Source organism: Heliangelus exortis, chromosome 2 (genome assembly GCF_036169615.1).
Source record: "Heliangelus exortis chromosome 2, bHelExo1.hap1, whole genome shotgun sequence".
NCBI classification, from domain to species: Eukaryota; Metazoa; Chordata; class Aves; order Apodiformes; family Trochilidae; genus Heliangelus; species Heliangelus exortis.
In genome coordinates, this window is record NC_092423.1 from 38501933 (window position 1) to 38522529 (window position 20597).

General features: G+C 39.1%; 1 protein-coding gene across 1 annotated transcript in view; it reads left to right on the forward strand.

The window, feature by feature from the left end:
- The window catches only part of JAZF1 (JAZF zinc finger 1), a 190757-nt gene that overhangs the window by 31333 nt on the left and 138827 nt on the right, over positions 1 to 20597 (forward strand). The window lies entirely within an intron of this gene.

The following is a 20597-nucleotide window of genomic DNA, read 5'->3' on the forward strand; positions in this document are numbered from 1 at the left end:
TTTGAACTGTTGTCGATAATAATAATTTGGTTTTCACGCTTGGCTGCGTAGCTACTGGTGCGGCAGGTGAAGAAAAACGTCTTTAAGGCACTGTGAGATTTATGCCCTTTGCTTTCCAAAAAGGATAAAAAAAACCGCAACAAAAAACCCTGTTTTTTACAAAGAGGGGACATGTAATTTCTTTGCTTCAGAATGCTTGTTATGTTTTGCTTTTGTCTGATTTATTGCAACGCCTGTGCTAGGTATAAATATTAAAACAATTTATCATAAATGGGGTGTTGTGAAGCCAACATCTGGTTTAGATGGGTTTTTTTTTAAGCTAAACTTTCACTGTACAGTTCATAAACTACACACCAGTTTCAAATCCATTTCTTTCAACTCAGTTTTTCCATTCTTTCATTGAGCGGACCAACTCTTGCAATATTTATTACAGTATTTGTATGCTCTGTTGTGTCTTTGGTGTATATTTTTGGAGCTGAAATTTTAAATTTCCCCATCTTATGCATAGGGGTAAAGATACATTTTAAAATGAGATTGCCAGGTCTCTTACAGCTTTCTGTCTGCTGTGGCTGTGATGCTGTTTCATGTGAAATGTTTCCCTGTTGGATACTCGGTCAGGAGGCCAAGTCATCAGCACTGTGGTAGGGTTTGTGTAGCTATGGCACTACCATAAAAACTGGCACCACCACCACACCTTTACCCCCAGATTCTTCAGTTACAATGAGAACATCTTAAGGAGAAAGAAGACATAATGTAGTTTTCCATCTTGCATCTGTTTAATAGCTGGAAAGAAGTAAAGTCTCTGCTTTCCTTCTTCTCCCTTGGAGGAAGAAATAAGCAATTGGATTGACAGGTCAGCGTGTTATAATGGGTTCTTCCTTAGATTTGAACTCCTGTAATAGAACAAGTGTTTCTGTCATGTGCTGTAATCCTGCTCTCTCATGAGAGATCCTGAGAAACCTCAGAAATGGCATATCAAAATTGTAAACCACAAAGCATAACCCCTATTATAGCCCTGGGGCAAACCTCTGTTTTCTGAATTGCATGGCACAACAGAGATCATAGAATAAAAGAATATTTTGCCTTGGGGGGTTTTGCCTTCTTTTTCCAAGCCAGTTCTAGTATTTACAGTATCTCTGTTCTCTGCAGATTTAATTGAGTCAATTAAGATTCTTAGGCTCGATTCCCTCAGGTGTAGGTTAAAATCTCTGATTTTTTTTTTTTTTTTTTTTTTTTTTTTTTTTTTTTTCTTCTTTTTTTTCTTTTTTTTTCTTTACCGGCTGCTGTTTCTTATTCTTGTCTGTTACAGAGGAAGCAGATACCTGGGATCTTGGTACAGTTGCTGTATGTGCAAACATGAGTAATGCCTGATTTGATTTGCCTTTATTTCTGCTTCCTTTTCTGCTTTTCACAGTGTTTCAGCTCTTTGAACTTTGTCTGCTGAGGTTTCTTTTTGCTATGTAGAACACAGTCTCTGTGTTTTTCATTAGTCTTATCACCTTAAATAGTTGCTGATTTCTTATGCCTTGCTGCAAGAACTGGAAGTGGCCATACCTTTATTTCAGCCTTTCCCATGTGCAGTTTTGTGCTTTATCAATACCATTACCAAAGAATGAAGTTGGTAAATTCATGCAACTGTTGACCATTGATGTTGAAGCAGCAGCACACCTTTCTCAGCTCCCTCTTCTGTAGGCTGTATAGTCCCTTTAGATATTTCTGTCCTCTGATAGCAATGTGGTGTCTCTCACTTCTTGCTTGGCTTCTCACTTTGCTTTTGGGCTCACCAAAAATACCAAGGTACACCCACAGAATGCATTTTCTTGCACCTTCAGGCATGTGCCATGCTCCTTTTGGAAGTAAAGCTGTCAAAGAATTCACTTAAGCTACTTTGAGGATGTTTGATTGATGTCTGTGTCTTGGACATCAGCTGGGATGCTGCCAATAAGCATTTCCCTGGAAACCCAGGATAAGAAGTGGCATGACCGTGGGTGCCAGGAGTGTTTTCAGGTTGTGCACACAAAAAAGCACTTTCTCTTCTCTTCTCTGATGTGTCCTCTTCCTGTGGCACAAAGAACGGTGCCGTTCTTGGAGTTGTACTTTGCACATACCTTGGATTCTTATATTTAAACTATTATTGTATGCCAGTCATGATAATTTAAATGTGTTCTCAGAACACCAGTTATTTGTTTGAGGAAAAAAATTGACATATGGTTTTCAAGAAAGTACTGCTCTAGGTATTAATGCTCATTTGGATTATTTAAGTTGACTGTTGACAAGAAATTCACCTGGCAGTAATGTAACGGTGACAGAATTTTGGTGAGAGTCTATTTCACGGCTTTAATCCCAAGAAGAGTGTCTTAAAGAAAACCTTGGTAGTAATCTTTGTTTATCCAGTATAGGTTTAGGCAATAAAATAAAAGTCTGTTCTTGGAGCTTTGTTTTAGAGGCCAAGTTAATGCCTTGTTTTCTGTTAGTCTGTCTTTGGCTAAAGATTTGAGAATGGCTCACTCCTCATTAATTTCTTGCATAGGCAAGATTAGCAAAGATACTTGGTTTGTTTCTGAATTGGCAAGAGATGCAGGTGATAACCATTCTCCAAATAGGAAAAGGGAAGAGTCAGTGCCCAGAAGACCCCTGGATGTGGTTGCAGTACGTGTAAAGACTCCACATTTGCCTTGTTCTGGCTTGGGGCCATCTTCTGTACAAACTTGAGCTAGACCTCAGATTTTGCTCGGGATTAGATAGTACTTTGGGACTTCCTTCCTGTCCACAACCTGGTACAGAAATTAGCCAACATTTCCTCTTCCACTGTTGAATATTATTATAAATGACAGCTGCCAAAAAGAGCCAGTATTTGTGGTGGACTTCTCCTTTTTAATAGTTTGGCATTTCCACTGTGACAAAACTGAGCTGCTAGAAATCTTTTTCCCCCACTTTATAATGAAGATAGGCAGAGCTTTACAGCATATTAAAAAAAACAAACAAAAAAGCAAACAACAAATCCAAAACCCAACACTTGATTTTGAGCAAGCAATAGACCTAAGTGTCTTTATGTGCATGTCAGACAGCAAAGTCAGTACATTTTGTCTAAAGCTTGAATTTCTCTCAAAGGAACAAATTGGAGGGAGATGACTTCTGAGGAAGGAAGACAGCAAACAGCTTGGGTATACGTGGGAATGCAAAACAGAAAGTGAAATATGTGCAATGGGTTTTAATCCCGAAAAAGTAATTGTTCTCTTGTGTGCAGACATTCATGTGTCATCAGTGACATGGGAATGGCTCAGGAGAGGTGAGGTTGGGTGGGTTCACCTGCATAGGGAGAGGGAGGAAGAGGTTCATGCCTGTACAATGTGGGTGCTTCTGACTGGTTTTGTTGGGGTGATGTCTCACATTGAGAAAAAAAAATTGCATGTTGCAACTGGTAGACGAGTAATATTGTGCTGTTCAGTGGGATTCTCCAGTCTGTCAGGTTGGTTTGCTTTAACATGACAAAATGTTATTGATTGATTTGTCTGGAGTTCCTGTTGCATAAGGGAAGTCTCAGCTCTTCCAGGGCTGACCCCATGTTCCAGTGAAATGAGTTGTGGGGTAAGAATTTCCTGGGCTTGGTAGTGCATTTGGGAAGCAGCAGTTTTAGCTCTGTTCAACTTGCTTTAGTAGATAATCCTGGCTTAGAGGCATAGATAAAAGTGACTGTGTACAACTGTGATTTATGTTTAGGCTTCAGAGCCCAGTATTAGCCAGCTCTCTGTTCTTCCCCTGGGTGCAGTGGCTGTTTCAAATCTGTAATTCTTATTTAAAACAAACAAAACAAACTCCAAGTAAAACCAATAAATGGCTGCTGTCAAAATTTGGTTTGCAGACCAGGGGAAACTCCAGTGTGTTGATCTGCTCTGAGTATCTTGCAAAGCAGTGATTACAGGACTTCTTTGTCCTAATACTTTTTCTGAGAGCATGTTATCATCTGATCTGGAGCTTCATTAACATTTCTAGTATCTTGTCACCTTAATATTTGATAAGCTCTTCTAGTGGTATATTTTCACCATTTAGAATGTGCTTTATTAGGAATTTGGACTCCTGTGAATTAAAAGTTTGAGATCTTTCTTTTACAGCCTTCCCACCTCACAGCCCAGTAGCTATCTATCTTGATTCTTCCAGAAACAAATTCTTTGGAGAGATCTCCCCTGTTGACCATGTTGGTAATTTTGCAGGTGTTCTCTTAGGTGGCTTCTGACACATGGACCAGTTTAGGCTTCCTTCATCCTGATTCCCATCAGCAATGATCTGCAAATTCTCTCAGTATCTCAGGCTCTGTATCCCTAACAAACATGTCAGCAGTAACTTGTTCAAGAAAAACTTTAGAAAATGCATAGTAATCCAAACTTCAGACTTGCAACCTGGTCTTCAGGTTGTTCAGTAAGTGGAGATTTGAATTTAAAATACTATTTGAGAATGTATATAGCACTGTGGTAAGATGCTAACTGAGGAACCAGCATACCCAAAATGTTTTATTTTGGCTGCTGTGATGCTCATTATGTCTGGGCTAGGACAATCTCCTGTTTGCCCAGGCAGAGAGCTGTGGGAGTGTACTCTTGGGAGTTCCTGCTTTACTTTTTGTCCTCTCTTTCCTCCACTATAGTGTGTCCCTGAATATCAGCAGAAGAACTTACTGTAGAGTTTCGTTTGTGACTTAAATGCTACTGACTTTATTAACAAGAAGTTTAGTTTTGTCAAAGCAATGAGAAATTTCACTATTTAGTAGTTGGACTTTGATTTCCCAGTAAGTCTGTAGTGATTGCCGTTAATTATAATATTTTCCTTAATATCCTCACATACAGAATGCTGCTTTAGTCACTGTTGGTGTCAGGTTAATATGTTAATTGCATGTATTACCTTCCTTTAAATGTTTTCTTTCAAAATTTTCTGAAACTGTTTTCTATGTTGTTTGAGTTGTTAAAAACAAATTTTATGAGCATATATTGAAAAAAGCTTGAGATGCCACTGTAGGCTGATTTGTTCCATGCCTCCAATGAATACAGCTGCTGTATTAGCATGGCAGGGTTTATCGGGGTTATAGCTGGGCCAGCAATTAAAAGAATGACAGATGCTCTCTATTAACCCTTCTCACTTTCCAGAAAGGGAAGGGAATAAGGGATCGAGTCTTACGGGTTGGAAACCAAACTACAGAGCTTTAATGAAACAATAATGATGAAAAAGCAAGTAATTAAATATGTACAAATATATGCAAAACCAACATGGTTGGTGTTCCTTCCTCCCCAGTAACGCTGGGGAGGCTGCAGGGCAAAGTCCTGGACTGGACTTCTGGACTCAGTGGCAGATGGGAACTGGAATAAGGAGCCCATAGATAGGGATCAAAAGCAGAAGAAGAGATGGAGTTCTTCAAGAACACCACCCGTGAATGAAGAGAGCTTCACCTTCACGTTCCCTCAGCTTTATACTGAGTATAATGTGCATGGGATGGAATGCTTGGCTTGGTCAATTTTAAATCACCTGTCTGGTCTGTTCCTCCCCACAGGAGGGCTGCAGGTTATTTTTTCCTCCCTTTTTTTCCTCCCTTTTTTTCCTCCCTTTTTTTCCTCCCTTTTTTTCCTCCCTTTTTTTCCTCCCTTTTTTTCCTCCCTTTTTTTCCTCCCTTTTTTTCCTCCCTTTTTTTCCTCCCTTTTTTTCCCAGCACATAAGTTTTGCTGAACCAAGCAGTGGCCTTGGTTTCTATAGGAAAAACTATAAGCAAGAGCCTTTCTGCATACTCTGTAAGTATCAAGCATTACAAGTACTAGAAGTAGGCACTGACTGGAAAGCACGCTGATAATTTCAGAAGGTGCTGTTACTTAGTTGAGACTTAATTGAAAAGTAAAATTATTATAAAGAAAGTTGATTCTGTCCTGGCTCAAACCAAGACACAGTGGCAAGTAGGAGAGTTCTCAAAAGAAATTTCCTGAAGACTACATTGGAGAAGAGTATTTCTAAAATGAGTTTCCATAGCTTTTTAGCAGGGTTTCCACCTCACCATCTCTTGGTGATAGCCATGCGTGTTGATGAGAAGGCTCACAGTTGGGTCTGGGCCACATGGGGTGCTCACTGTGCTCCCTAACTTCAGGTGTACTACCTGGTGCAGTGTGGTGTCCTGATTTAAAAAGGAACTGGCAGTCACTCTTTAGCCCATCTGCTTCTGTCTGTGCTCAATACTTTCTTTCTAAAGTAAACGATGTCCTATTTACTCACTTTGTATTAGTGATGGAGATGGAAGCTTTGCAGTGTTTCGTGTACAATATTAGAGACCAAAGAGAACTGTTATTGGTTTTGTCAACTTTAAGAAGCCATAGTTTTAAAATGTGTTCGTGTTTCTAAATGCAGAGTTATGAGGAGCCACGTGTCCTATTGGCAGAATCTTACTGTAGCTGTGGAAATAAAGCAGGTAGTCAAAAAAACTTTCTCCTTTACCTGCCAAGGGGAATGAATGTTCTTTACACTGACATAGGTCCCTTCTGTATCTCCAGAAAGATGCATACTTGCAACTTTTTGAAAAGACTTGAAGATAATTTATCTTTCAACTAAATTAGGATGAATGTCTTTTTAATATAGTTCTATTAACAGATGTTATGCATATTTAAGACCTGTGAAATGGCTTGGCTAGTTCTAACATCAGGTTTAAAAAAAGAAACTACAAAATACTCATGGAATTCTATTACTAACAGCAAGACTGATTTTCTTGTCAGTATTAAATGTTAATCCTTAAGAAATTCACATGCATACTTTAAAAAAACATCAGACCTACACCAAACCCACATAACTTTACCCCAAAAGACCAGCAGTTGTTTCAGTAAAGGGTTTTGGCTTCAGGTTTGCCTTGTTGCAATTTGAAAATCTTAAAATTCTGCTACTTTCTTTTAAAAATTCTGTTTGAGGGATTTATAATTCTCATTAAAAAACAACAATCCTGTGAGAAGATACTGGGCATGTTCTTTTAAATCAGCAGCAAAATAAAAGAAAGACTATAAGAGTTTAAAAATGGCTTTTTTTGTTGTTGTTTGGTTGGTTTTTTTATTAGATTCTGTTTTGTCTAGGTTCAAAACATGATTAGTTGCTGCTGTTTTGATAATGATGAAGTATTATGAAGAGCTCATGATAAATTTTAAAGATAAAAGCTAATCTGAATTGCCATACTACCTCTTTACTGCCTTTCCCCATCTCCCTTTCTCCATTTTCTGTGATTTCTTTGGGATTTTTTGTTCCTAAATACTGTCAGAGATGATCAGCTGCTGTGGGTCAGGCAGATACATACAAACCAGTGAAGGACTTATTATGTTAATGAGTAAATCCATCCCCTGAATTTACACTTGCAGTTGGGAAAAAAATCCCAGTTTTCACTGGGAGTGTTGAATGCAATGAAAATCCTTTACTTATTCATTGGCTTAAACTCAGTAGTCTGATCACAGTGGATTCCAAGTTCATCTCAATGCAGTACTTAATTTTTAAGCTGTAGAGCACAGCGAGCTCTTCTTCCAGCTTAGGATATGAAGGTCCCGTAGATGATTTTTAGAACATGCACCCTGTCTAGGGAGGAGAAGCTCTGCAGGTAGTCAAGGTGTTTAAAGCAGCTGAAGAATTGATACTCTTTCTTCCTCAGCTTGTGTGTTTACTCTTCAGAGATGGTGTGTGGGAATGAAAATATCCGTTTTCTTCCTAAACACAGCAAAAGTGTTCTAGATAGAATTCTACCATGTTTGTACTTTAAAGTGCCTTCTGTATGCTTCCAGCTAGCTTGTGAACAGCTTCATGTCCAAAGGCAAAATATTTCCCTGTAAAACATGGGTGGAGGGGAACAACCCTGCAATATGCAAATGTGAAGTTTCGGGGACTGAAATACTGCACAACTATGATTTGGACCATTTGGTATTAATTAGTGGAGTTTCAAAGTCCAATGGAATCAGGAAGTATATAATAGTGTGTGTTAATGTAGCCAAGCAGACTTTTAATCCATCCTTTTTTGGTATCAAAACCACCAGTGCTGTGAAGGACATGGCTTCTGTGCAGCAAGTCCTCTGGGCACTCCTGGGACCTCCTACATGGCTGTAGCTGATGCCTCAGTGACTTCATGACTCTTGCTGCCCTGGCTAAGAGAGGTCACTGTGCCTGGCCACATCCAGTACATACCTTGCAATGCCACCTCTGATAGGTGATTTCTTTTTTTCTTTATTTTAGCTTTTATTCCATTGCACATAATGCTCTTCATAGCAAAGCTACCTCAACTTTCAGGATAGAGCAGAAAAGGTCTTGGTGGTAAAGCTTAAGAGTACAACCACGTGGCTATCTTTTATAATTATTTCTTCCAGGAGTTGTAGGCTGATATAGAGAATCTTGCCTGCTGTGGGTTTGTTTTGTTTTGTAGAGGCTTTTAAAAATTATTATTTATAAATTTGGGAAGACAGCATCCGGGTTTTTACTTTCTTAAAGAGAAGAAAAACTGTGACACTCTTCCTCAAATACCTTAACAGTAATTTGAGGAGAGTAAAACATGTCATAGGAAAATGCTGATGCCAAGGAAGAGATGGTGCTGGAAGTGCAAGTGTTTGCTGGTCTTTCTGATAGTCATCTTCTGAGCAATGGAGAATAATCTTGTCAGTTCTGAGCTTCTATATTTTGAGCTGCATTTAAGTCAGTGAGATCTATTCTAATGAAATCCCCGCTCTAATAGTTGTAGGTATCATAGCATTGGCTTTATTTACTTAAATTTAAGATCACTGCTTGCAGCTCTGAGTTGTGAGGCATTATTCTCTATATGAAATGTTGTACAATCTTCGTGTGTAGCTTACAGCCTCAGCTTTTTGAGTGAGAAGAAAAGGAATTACTGTGCAGGGCTGCTTTCCCACGTATATTATTCCCTGGGGAAGATGCTGAAAAATCTCTTCCCGTACTCTTTAGGAAAATGTGTTTCAATGAAGTATGACTGTGTCTCTTTGATCGTTGTCTTCCTCTTCAGGCTCTTGCACTGCTTAGCCTGGGTTGGTGGCCCCTGGATGTTGTGCCCTGCTGCACAGAAGGGAAACTTTTTGCATCGTGGCATGTTAAAAACATTCATTTTTTAAAATGAATATGTTAAAATGTATGCACTCTAGCATGTAAATGATGCATTCTTGTATTTTGCTTTTTTTGTGTGTCTTTTAAGTGCCCCAACAAAGTTAACAGCTGTTTTGGAATTCATTAATGATTATTGTAGAAAGCAATGGGTTTGGGGTTTTTTTCTTTTCCTTTTTTCTTTTTTTTTCTTTCTCCTTCCCTTATTGAAGTGCCTGGATGCTTACATTTATAAAATACAAATACAGTGACTGCAATTCATCTGACGTTACTAGCAGTTTTATTGTCTGTTTTACAAAGATGCTGTCATGTTTTTGCTGTCTGGAATTCTGAAGAAACACTGAAATAATACAATTGAAAAGAATTACTGTAAGAGGAAGAAACATCATTTGAAAATACTGCATCTTTCACTGAAAGGAATGAGGTATTTAATAGAAATACTTCTGGCAGTAATTGGAAGGTATGTTGCATGTTTCACCAGATGCACACAGGTTAGGAAAGGAAAAGGAAGTACATTTTTGTTCAGCGTAGGAGAGATAACTTAATAAATTCAGTTCAGGTTGGACAGTTTAATTATTCCCAAAATCTTAAATACCCATGCCCGCCAGTTATGCTGCTTCAAGTGCATATAATTAGTGATTAGAGAATCTTCAGGCATAACTAAATTTAGAAATATGATTCTTATTTAAATATTTGTTTGAGCCATAAGCTTAGCCTTCTGAAGTAATTTGAAACAACAGTTAATGATAAGTGGCTAATATCTCTGCTCCAGCATCAGTAGCTTAACTTGGCTTTATGTTGAAAAAAACCCAAATAAATGTCCAGGATAGCTGCAGAAAATTTCATATAGACAAGAAGAAAGTTGTGTTAGACCACATTTTTTTGTTTTGTTTTAAATGGTTGCTTTGAATGTTCACAGAATCCTTTAGGTTGGAAAAGACCCTTAACCATTTTAGAGCTGCCAAGCACCACTAAACCATATTCCTAAGCTCCACATCTACATGTCTTGTAAATACCACCAGCACCACTTCCCTGGGCAGCCTGTTCCAATGTCTGACAACCTTTTCAACCTTTCAGTGAAGAAATTTTTCCTAATACCCCATCTAAACCTTCACTGCTGCAACTTGATGTTTTTTCCTCTTGTTCCATCACTTGTTACTTGGGAGACCAACACCCACTTCACTACAGCATCCTTTCTAGTAGTTGTAGAGAGTGTTAAGGTCTCCCCTTACCCTTCTTTCCTCTAGACCAAACAACCCAAGTTCCCTCAGCCACTCCTCGCAAGATTCGTTCTCCAGACCCTTCACTGGCTTAATTGTCCTCCTTTACACACATTCCTCAATGCCTCAATGTAGTGAAGGAGCCAAAATATTCCTAACACTCCCTATTTGTTGGATGTTCCCAATAGGAATCCTGAGCCCAGGCTTTATCTGGCTGGGTGTGTTGTCATGAGCACTTGGACTGACCTCATCTGGCCTGCATGCTCTGGGGACTGCAGAGCTCTGCATCCTCATGCCCTTGACTTTAAGGGTGGAAGCGCCGACATTGGCTTCTCCTGAGTTCCATCGTGGGGGTGCTCATCTTAGCACCACAGTGCTGAACTGATGCTTCCCTCCTGGGAAGCTGGAAGTGCTTCCACTGGGGAAATGGGCACCCAGGGCTGCTGAGCCACATCTGGATTTTTACCTGGAATATGGCATGGATGTGCTTCTGGAGCAGAAAGGCAAAGCAAAGCAGAGAGAGCTCCACTGAACTGAGTCTTCACAAACTACTCCCGAAGGGTCTTCAGGAGAAGGAGCTTTGGTGATGTTTTTAATTTGGAGCTAAGTGCAGTTTCTTAATTGTCCTTCCATTTTGTTTCATAGGATTCTCTCATCATTGTGAGATTATTCTGTTGAAAGCGTCCATCTGTCCGTATTGCTCAGTTAATTTATTCATTTTTTTTTTTTTTTTTTAAACAAAAAAAATCTCAGCATGACTAGCATTGAATTAAAGTATTCTTAAATTTCTGTGGTTAAGGTTATGGGTGTTTATCAATCTTCTGTCTGGGAAGAAGTGTGGGGGGGGTTTGCATTCTTCATAGCTTCCAAAATCTAAAAGAAATATGGGACCTGGAGATTTGTGAACAGGTGGAAATATAATTCTGACCTTCCCTCACTGTATATTTTTATATTCCAGGATAATTTGCTGGATGCTCTTTTTTTCAGGGAACAGTTGTGCCGTAGGTTTATATTTCCTTGTGGAATTTTGTTCAAGTGACACCTCGTGCAGTTCAGCCCCTTTCCCACAGTTACGCTCCTTACACTAAATACGTGCATGTGTGATTATATGGAGGCCGCAGAATTTTCGACGGGGGGGGGTGGGTTTATGACACCCGTGTTTAATTCCCTTGGCCAGGAGGAGCACGGTAGCTGTGGGTGCCGAGCTCTTCACTTCTGCGGGAGCAGCACCAGAGGGCAGTGCAAGGCAGCGGATCGCCCTGCTGCGGCTCTTCTGAACGTGCTTGCCTTTGGCTACCAGCTTTGCCATCAGCCTTTAAAACGCTGAAAGCGACTCTGTTCCTTCAAGATGTTAATTAACTCTCTCCTGGAAATTGCAAGCCTGTCTCGATGCGGATACTGCCCATATTCCTAGATTTGAAGGAAGCTTCAAAAAATAATCTGTAATTAATTATTTAAAATCCCCTCTATTTACAGCCCACTTTTCTTTATCACCTCAAAATATCATCCTGAGGCCACCGACAAAAATAGGGCTGGTAGAAAAAGACAGGTAATTACAGGAACACTGTATTGAAAGCCTTGAAAACACTGCCTCCAGTTTTATTTATTTATGAACAAAGAAAATGTGTGGTGTGTTTGTAATCCTGTTTTCTCAAAGCATCGCAATCACTTCTGAGAATCTTTACAACTGAGAACCATGTTTTTTTCCTGTAATGTTTAAGACAACCTGACCAAATTGAAGATTTAGTTAAGTAGTTGAGAAAACTATCTGGAAACAGATTCCTTTTATTTATTTTTAAAAGTATTTCAAACTCTATGAGATTTACCCAGTCTGACTAAGCAATTGAATTTTAAAATGTGCAGAGTTTGGGTGGGGAGGGAGAGTTTTTTGGGCATTACCACTTCTGTCACCAAACTGAGTTACCTGAAAACTAAATCTAAGTGTTTTAAAATTGGATCCCATTTATAATTAAATATGTTGTTTGCAGATTTTGGTAACTGTTCCTATTTTACAATTGTTCCTATTTTACTTGTGTGCCCAATACTAGATGACCTGCTTCTTGAATTTCTTGATTTAGTTAAGCACATTCAAAATTAAACTTGCAATGCTTTTGAGTGAAGAAATTCCAAGGTTTTACAGATATTAAGAAATCTGTTCCTGTTAATGCTCATGAAAGCAAAGGCTTTGGCATTTTTTTTTTTTAGTGAGCTTTGGTTTAATATCCTGCTGTCTTTCTACCTACATTTTATGATGATGTTTGACTGTGTGTGTGGCACTTCAGTAATCCCTTGAAAGGCAAGGCAGTTTTAGCAAAGCGTGTGATTCTGAACAGTTTTCCATGTATTTAAATCCTTGCCTACATGCCACCCTTCCCAGGGCACTGCTGGCTTCTGGGAAAGCAGAGCAGGTTGTTATCTTTGAGCTCCCTGTACACCCATAGCTGCGTGCTGCACTGCTATTTCATTTTGCCTGTAAAGTAATGCCTTCAAAAAAAGTAGTTACAATTTGAAATTAAACACTGCATAAAGTCATAGAATTTAAGGGTGGCATTTTTTACTTGGGATCTAGAATTATTCTTTTTTTCTGGTTTCAAAAAAATCATTAAATCCACCTTTCTTCCCTTAGGCTTAAATCTGTGCAAAAGCTACAGAATGAGCAGAAGCTGCAGTTGTGGCTACATCCTGTACATTTCAGTGATGCCTTCCCATGAATGCTTTTCCATTTTCACAGATTCCCTAGGCTTAAAAAAGAGTTCAAAATATCTTTATCAAAGAGCCTATTGCTATGAACTTGGGGCAGTGGGAAGGAGAAAAATGTGTCTTGACAGTCACCCACCCACTGGTGTGATGCATTCTTGGCATGGCCCCTTTGCTGTCAGTTTTCATGCAGAAATGGGCATAGTCAATTAAACCTAAAGTCCTTCTTAAGCATCATTTTGGCACAAGCCTCATTGAAGATACCTGCCTGGGCAGTAGGAATGGGGGAATCTTGTGTTGATCCTGCTGGAGAATATTCTCCCAGTCTCCGGCAAATTGTGGTTTCAAGGCCTTCCGGAGCCAAGGTGGCAACTCTTTATGGTTTACAAGTAGAAAATTAAAATTAACAAATACTGATGTGACCATCTAAGAGGAACCCATGTCTCCAGTCTGTCTTTTCCAGAAGTAAAGCCTCAAGTAAGAGAATGATTTCATAATACAGAGTAGAAACTAAGGGCCGTACAAGGCCTCAGGACTCATCTGTGAGGAACAGGATGGGCTTTTTTCTCCCTGAGCTCCTCAGGTTGGTGGCTGTAGTGTTTCCTTCTTTGAAAATTCAACCTCAGGCTGAGCTGGAGTAAGATTCACACGTGAAAACGTGTTTGAGGGCAAGATGTCAGGAACGTGTGCCTAAGTCTGCACATGTACACACCTAAAATACTCTTGCAGGCTGACTGCAGTGGTGTCACTTCAGAAAGCCTTCTTCCTATGATCTGCACCAAAGGCAGTGGGAACTCTCTGCATGTTCTACATACACTTTAGAAAAAGCACAGCTTTTATAATTTAGTGTCAACAGTGTTAAGGCAGCTTGATTTAAAAAAAAAAAAACAACTTTTCAGATAATTAAAAAAAATATTAGCAAGGTATGGAAAATGCATTTTAAGCAGTCTGGACTTTCAGAGGCATGAAGGAGGGAGGATAACATGGCTGCATTTCAATTCTTTTTCTGCATGTGTATTGGTAAAGACTTTGAAAACCAACCCGGATTTTCTGTTTTCAGACAAGTTTCACTCAAGCCCAGCTAATCCTGTGACTGCATTGAAAACTCTGCAAGTTGATTTAATAGTTTCTTAGTTTTCCTATTGTACTTCCTATTGCTTTATTTTTCAACTTGCCATTGAGTTCAGTCAGTGAGTATATATATGTGTGTGTGTGTGTGTGTCTCTCTCTAAGTAAAATACCCAAAACCTATGCAGGTTATCGGTCAGTAATAGTCAGACCACGGAACAGCTGAAAACATGGAAACAATTTCCTCCCTAATTTGGGCAGATTGGAATGCATCCTCAAAATCCAAACGGAAATAGTAAAATTTAAAAACTTTTTATTAGTACCTAACCCAGCTGCACCTGGCTGGCCTAATTGCCTTCAACCTGGTCATTACTCAAAGGCATGAAGTTTAGCCACCAACAGCACTTATTAATGTATAATAGGAATTTACTTGTAAAACAGAATTATTGGAACGGTGTGATATCATAAAGACTGAGGTGCTGACATTTTAGATTGTTTTATATAGGGATGTTGAATTATAATTTAGGAGTTGGATATTCTTTGGGTGATTAATCATTCTTTGGTATAGTTTTAAATGCATGGTGGATATGCACAGAATTAATGTTTGTAATGATGGGCTCATGAAGCAAACTTAAGTGAACAGGGTCACATTTGGTTTCTGGATAATCTGCTTCTCTTACGTTTTGCAAAAGGCTGGTGCAAAACCTAGAAATGCTGAGGCAGCAGATTAATGAAATGTTTCAGCAAGACAGCCCCTCACTGATTTCTGTAAAGATGTCAAAGCCTAAGCCCATAAAAGTGCCTGCAAATTCTCCTCCTCATATCGATGGTGTGAGAAACTGAATACATTAATTCTCTTGGACCTCAAACTTAGAATCTGTCAATATGATTTCAGTGATTGATGGTTACAGACTTTTACCTACCTCATAAATATAATGTGCCTTGATTACAGAGGCACTGCTAGTGCTGCTATAGTTAGTTATGTCAGCACTTCCATTGTAAACCCTGTTTCTTTAGGGGTTTATAACTCCATCATAAAAATTCACTCTGGGATGAAATTTATACCATCAGCTTCTAGACTGTAAGCAAGTCATTTAGAATACAGACACACTAAAAAAAAATCAGTTGAACAAAGGGAAAAACTCCAGACTTGCTAATTTTTCATTTGTATATGTTATTTCTGTAGCTGAGAGATTATTTTGGTTTTGAGAGGAAAGGTTGCCACGTTTTGCTCCCTAGTGGAAGTTCAGCTCCTTGTGGGTGTCTTTATGTAGCCACATACATACTTGTATATTCTTCTGTCATCAATATTTTTAAAACATGTTATGTGTGCAGTAACTTTTTTTTTTTATTATTGTAGTGTTAATACCTTGAACTTTTTATCCACAACATAAACCAACACTAAACACCAATTTATAGAAAAAATATAATTGCTGCAGCAGAGTGTGAAGGTCATGGTGAAAAGCATTAAAACATATTCTGTTAAATACAGGGATTTGGGCATGATTCTCACCTGGGCCAAGTTAACTTCAGTAAACATATATAGACTTCTAGCAAAATATCATTGACCCCAGCTGTGATCTTTTTTTTAAAGGATTAATTTTTTAAAAGCTTATTTTAAACAGGCTTTAATGTGTAATCTTAAAAGCATAAAATTATTTTCATACCTTATTATTACCTTCTGGAGGTTTTACTGTAGTAGTGTTCAGTGTTTCATGTCTCTAATGCAATAGAACAGACATGGACAAGTTTCTGTGCTGTTGGTGGTAAACAGCACTGTAAGATGTTAATTTTCTTAAATTACAGTAGAATTTCAAATGCTTTTTAAATTGTCTTTAATTCAATATGGAATGTTTTGGTTTATTAAATATATATTTGTGGTATAGAATGCTTTTTATTGCTTTTATCCATTATAAAGCTAGTGTTAGGGTTTCAGAGAAAACTGAAAACAGTAAATGTAACATAAAAGAATTGTGTTTCCATATTCAAACCTGATGATAAGGTAAACAACGATTAGACTTAAATATGGGAGACATCTTCCCAACGGGGATATATTTACCACTACTGTAAATTTGGGGCATTACCATATAATTAGATAATATGCCTAAAGTTTTATTAATCTTTTCTTACTGTGCATGTAACTGCTTTTCAGAGACTACTGAAAACAAGGAGAGCTTTATTTCCCCCCTCCCCACAACTCCCCATTCTTCCCCGTTGCTGGATAAAAGAAAATGAAGATGTCTAGCTAGCCGTAATTTTTATGGTAGAAATAGCTGAGCAGCAATCCATTAAAAGATATTTCTTTCTCTAAGTACCTTAATACCTTTAAAAAAATTTAGATGAGTCTGAGATGAGGGTAGTTTCCATGACTAAATGTCCTGCTGCTTTAAAATACCACACCTTTTGATAACAAATCGAGTTCAGCCTTTTTTTTTGTTTTAAAGATCCAAGTTAACCTCAGCCAGATGCCTTAATTTCTTTTACTGACACTACCTCTCCCATTTGTTCACTGTTGGGTTTTTGGCGTAGAATTCCTAGCATGACCATGATTTTTAGAAGTCTACAGGTTTTCCATTTGTAGTATGAATTGAAGCTGTGTAGTTTTGATTTTCTCCTCTCTCTCCATACCCATCTACGATCTGCAAATAAAAGGACCAATCCTCCCAAAAAGCAGCTTGTATATATCAAAGAAGGAACCTGGAATCTTGAATAACTTTATTTATGAAAGAAGAGGGAGTGGGTGGTGGGAAGCTAGCACTAAACCTTTTGAGGGCAGGCATCCGGCTCTCACAGTTTACTTGGCTGGTTGGATATCTTGAAAGCCTTAATTTAAAAGTCATCTTACAATCCTTTTTAATTGGCTCCAAAGTAAGTAGTTGAGCTTTTGGTCTGATAAGGTGGTTTTTGGCTCTATGTGTGCCATAAAATCAGCAAAAAGAGGGATCTGTTTAATACAACAATGATGCTGGGCTTTTTTGTTTCCCGGGTTTGCCCTAAACAGGATTTACCCCTTAAGGCAGCAGTAGCACACCATAAAAAGGCCATTCTTTTACTCCATAGCAGCAAGGCTTTAACTTTCTGGTTTTCAGTCTTCTTTTTTTAACAGGCAGCAATAACAAGACTTCCATAGGGTGGTTGCTATAAGTACTGTACATGCTGTCTAAGATCAGAATGCTTCGCCTACAATGTTTTATTGCCTTCGGTTTATAAAGGCCTGGGAAAGAGAATGTAACAAACTTCAAGGTTCAGCTCATGTTTCTGGAAACTTTTCTGGGTGGGGAAAGCTTGTAGATGGAATAAAGTCAGCCCGTTTTTGCTGACTTACACCTACAATATTGCTTTAAAGGATGTGTGCTTACAAATCCTGATGAATATCTGAAGTACTTTGTGTTGTAACAAAAAGAACAGCGAAAGCCAGAAAAATTGAAAACGTGGCATTAAATACTTCCACGCGCCATTAACTCTGTTGCTATAGAAATGTCAGCCTTTCTTTGCTCCCACATATCTATTCATTAAGTAGATGTGGTTTTTATCTGAGGATTCATTCCTGCTTCCCCAGGAACTTACTATTTATTTGGAGAAGCTCGTTACTTTGTACCACCCTCTCAGTTGCTTTTATCATCTGTTTTTCACAAGGTTTTTTAGGTCTCCTCCTGAAAAAGCTGTAGGTGGTCTGCTTTGACAGGTAGCATGTAGAGCAGACACCCCCACACACGTACACAGCTGCATGGTTCATGTGTTCATTGCGTGTGATGTGAAATTTCATGCAAGTCCTATGGTGTTATAATATGCTTGTTTGCATAAAAAGATTGTTTTATGTTGCTTGTACAGCCAGATAGAAACAATTGTTCATTAGCTGTTCATTAAAATTCCATTGGTAAGCTCTTTGTCTAATAGCAAATTAACGTGGTGAATTGTGTGGCTCTGAGAAGTCTGGCTTGTCTGGAATTTCATATTTTTCTAAGACAATTGCAGTGTGACAAGATTTCTGCAATGTTGATAGTTGGATGGACTGTCTTCAAATGCCACTGAAGCACATTTGAAGGTGCAGTCATACTCCTGAGGATAGGGAAATTTCTCCTACCATGTAACCCTATGGTCATCAGTGCTCATGGTGCACTAGATAATGCTGATAAAAGGCAACAATTTCAAAGGAAAAAGGGATGGTTTAGAAAGCAGTTCTGATCCAAGGTCTCTTACTCTTCCAGTTGCTAAATAATTCTTAGAAATATTTCAGTTTTCTGGAAGTTACTAGGAACTCCTGTTGCTGAAAAATTTTCTTGGCTATCCCTGTGAAGTCTCAGCTGCATGAGCTCCTGTCTTTTGATGCCTGTTGCTCATTCATACCCAGTGTCTCATGGTTTTCATTTGTTCTGACTGATTCAGAAATTGTGTCAGAGAAAGTCTGTTTGACCTGAGAAATCTTACTGTCATGAAGTTCCTTGGAAGGGAAGGACTAGCAAGTCAAAAGTAGGACACTCAGACTGGTACAGACAAAGCAATGCATCTTTTCCCTTCTCCAACAAAAATTAGTCCCTTGACTCTCCCTTCTGCCTTCCCTAATCCTCTTGAAGTATCAGTGTGTCTGCTTTCTTTGCACCTAAAAGTAGGAGTGATAATAATCATTCTGTCAGTGTGAGCTATCTTGGAGGACTCTCTGGTATTTGCCAGGTTTTTGTGCTTATGTGGTGGAGTGTAAACTGATCTTGCTCCTCACAACAGAAGGAATTATTCAGTAGTCATACATGAGAAAACAATGTATCAGTCTGCATTTGTTGAAATTGGTCACACTGAGAAAAGCTGTCTCAGTTTGGAACTCCAGTGGTACTTAAGATGGAGGAACAGCCCACTAATGCAGCCCGTGCTGCCTATTTTCTCCAGCATGGTTGATGTCTCTAAAATGCCCTTAGTAATTGAGGATGCCAGGAGCCTTAGCTACTTGGAGTAGTGGCTTCTCCTTCCTCCATAAGGCTCTGTGTATATACTGATAACTGCAAGATACCAGAGGCAATGGTGCACCTGATTAGGGATCAGATGCTTTTTCTCTCTTTCAGTCCCTCACCCCCAGCATAACATAATTCTGTTGCTGTATCTAGCAACAAAATGGCCTGTCAAAATGTCTGCTGATGACACTTACCTTCAAAAAATTTTGGTGACATTTGGCATGCAGTGTTAACAGTGAGAACCTGAAGAGCATATCTGAAAGGTCATTTAGATATATAAGAACAATGTGTCAGAATCTAATGATCTTTCAGATGATTGTGAGGGCCTCAGAGAGTCTGTAGGAAGGTAATCTGGGTGCTAATGAACTTTACAAACTGTCCAGCTCTGCTGAGGTGGCTTTAATGCCCCAGTTAACTGGTGCATTTCTGTTAACTCTGAAGTATGCATGTCACTTGAATACTGACAAAATACAGGGGAGGGCTTTGGTAGCTTTTGAGGCCTTTATATTTTTTGTGAAATCAGGGACTTTTTACAGCAGGTAGCTCCTTCATTAGCTTGATGGACTGTTCTGACATTCTTAAGAAAACTGTCCTTTTCCCCTCTCAAAAACTGTTCATATGCAGTAGGTTTACCATGACTTTTCAAGCTAGGTATTTTTTTGGAAGGCCTTGGGATGTGGAATTCTTAGAGGCAGTAAAAGTATTAAATACCGATCATCTATCTTTTAAAAGGAGTGAGGGTGTTTGTGTGAATACGTACATGCATGTGTGCTTTTTCCACATGAAAACTGACTTTTAGATCATTCAGAAAATATTTCAATAATTCTGAAGTACACATACAAATTTTGAAGCTTATTTTACAGAAATACAGAATGGTTGAGGTTGGAAGGAACCTCTGGAGGTCATCTGGACCAAGTCACCTGTTCAAGCAAGGTCACCGAGAGCAGGCTAACAAGGACCATGTCCAGATGGCTTTTGAATATCTGCAAGGATGGAGACTCCACAGCCTCCCTGGGCACCCTCTGCCAGTGCTGGGTGACCCTCCCAGTGCTTCCTGATTTTTCAGACAGAGCTTCTTGTGTTTTTGATTTTTTGCCCATTGCCTCTGGTCCTGCCACTGGGCACCACTGAAAAGAGCCTTGCTCTGTCCTCTTGGTACCCTCCCTTCAGGTATTTATACACACTGATGAGAGCCTTCCTGAGCCTTCTTTTCTCCAGGCTGAACAGTCCTAGCCCTCTCAGCCTTTCCACACAGGAGAGATGTCCCAGTCCCCAAATAATTTCCATGGACCTGTGAGACTCTCTCCAGTATGTCCATTTCTCTTTTGTACTGGGAGCCCAGTGCCCCACGTGTAGCCTCACCAGTGCTGAGCAGAGAGAAAGGACCTCTTCTTAGCACTGCTGGCAATATGTTATCTAATGCAGCTCAGGATATAATTTGCCTTCTTTGATGCTAGAGCACATGGCTGGCTCATGCTCAGCTTGGTGTCCACCAGGACCCTTCGGTTCTTTTCTGCCAAGATGCTTTCCAGCTGAGTGGCCCTCATCTCATATTGGTGCCTGGGGTTTTTCT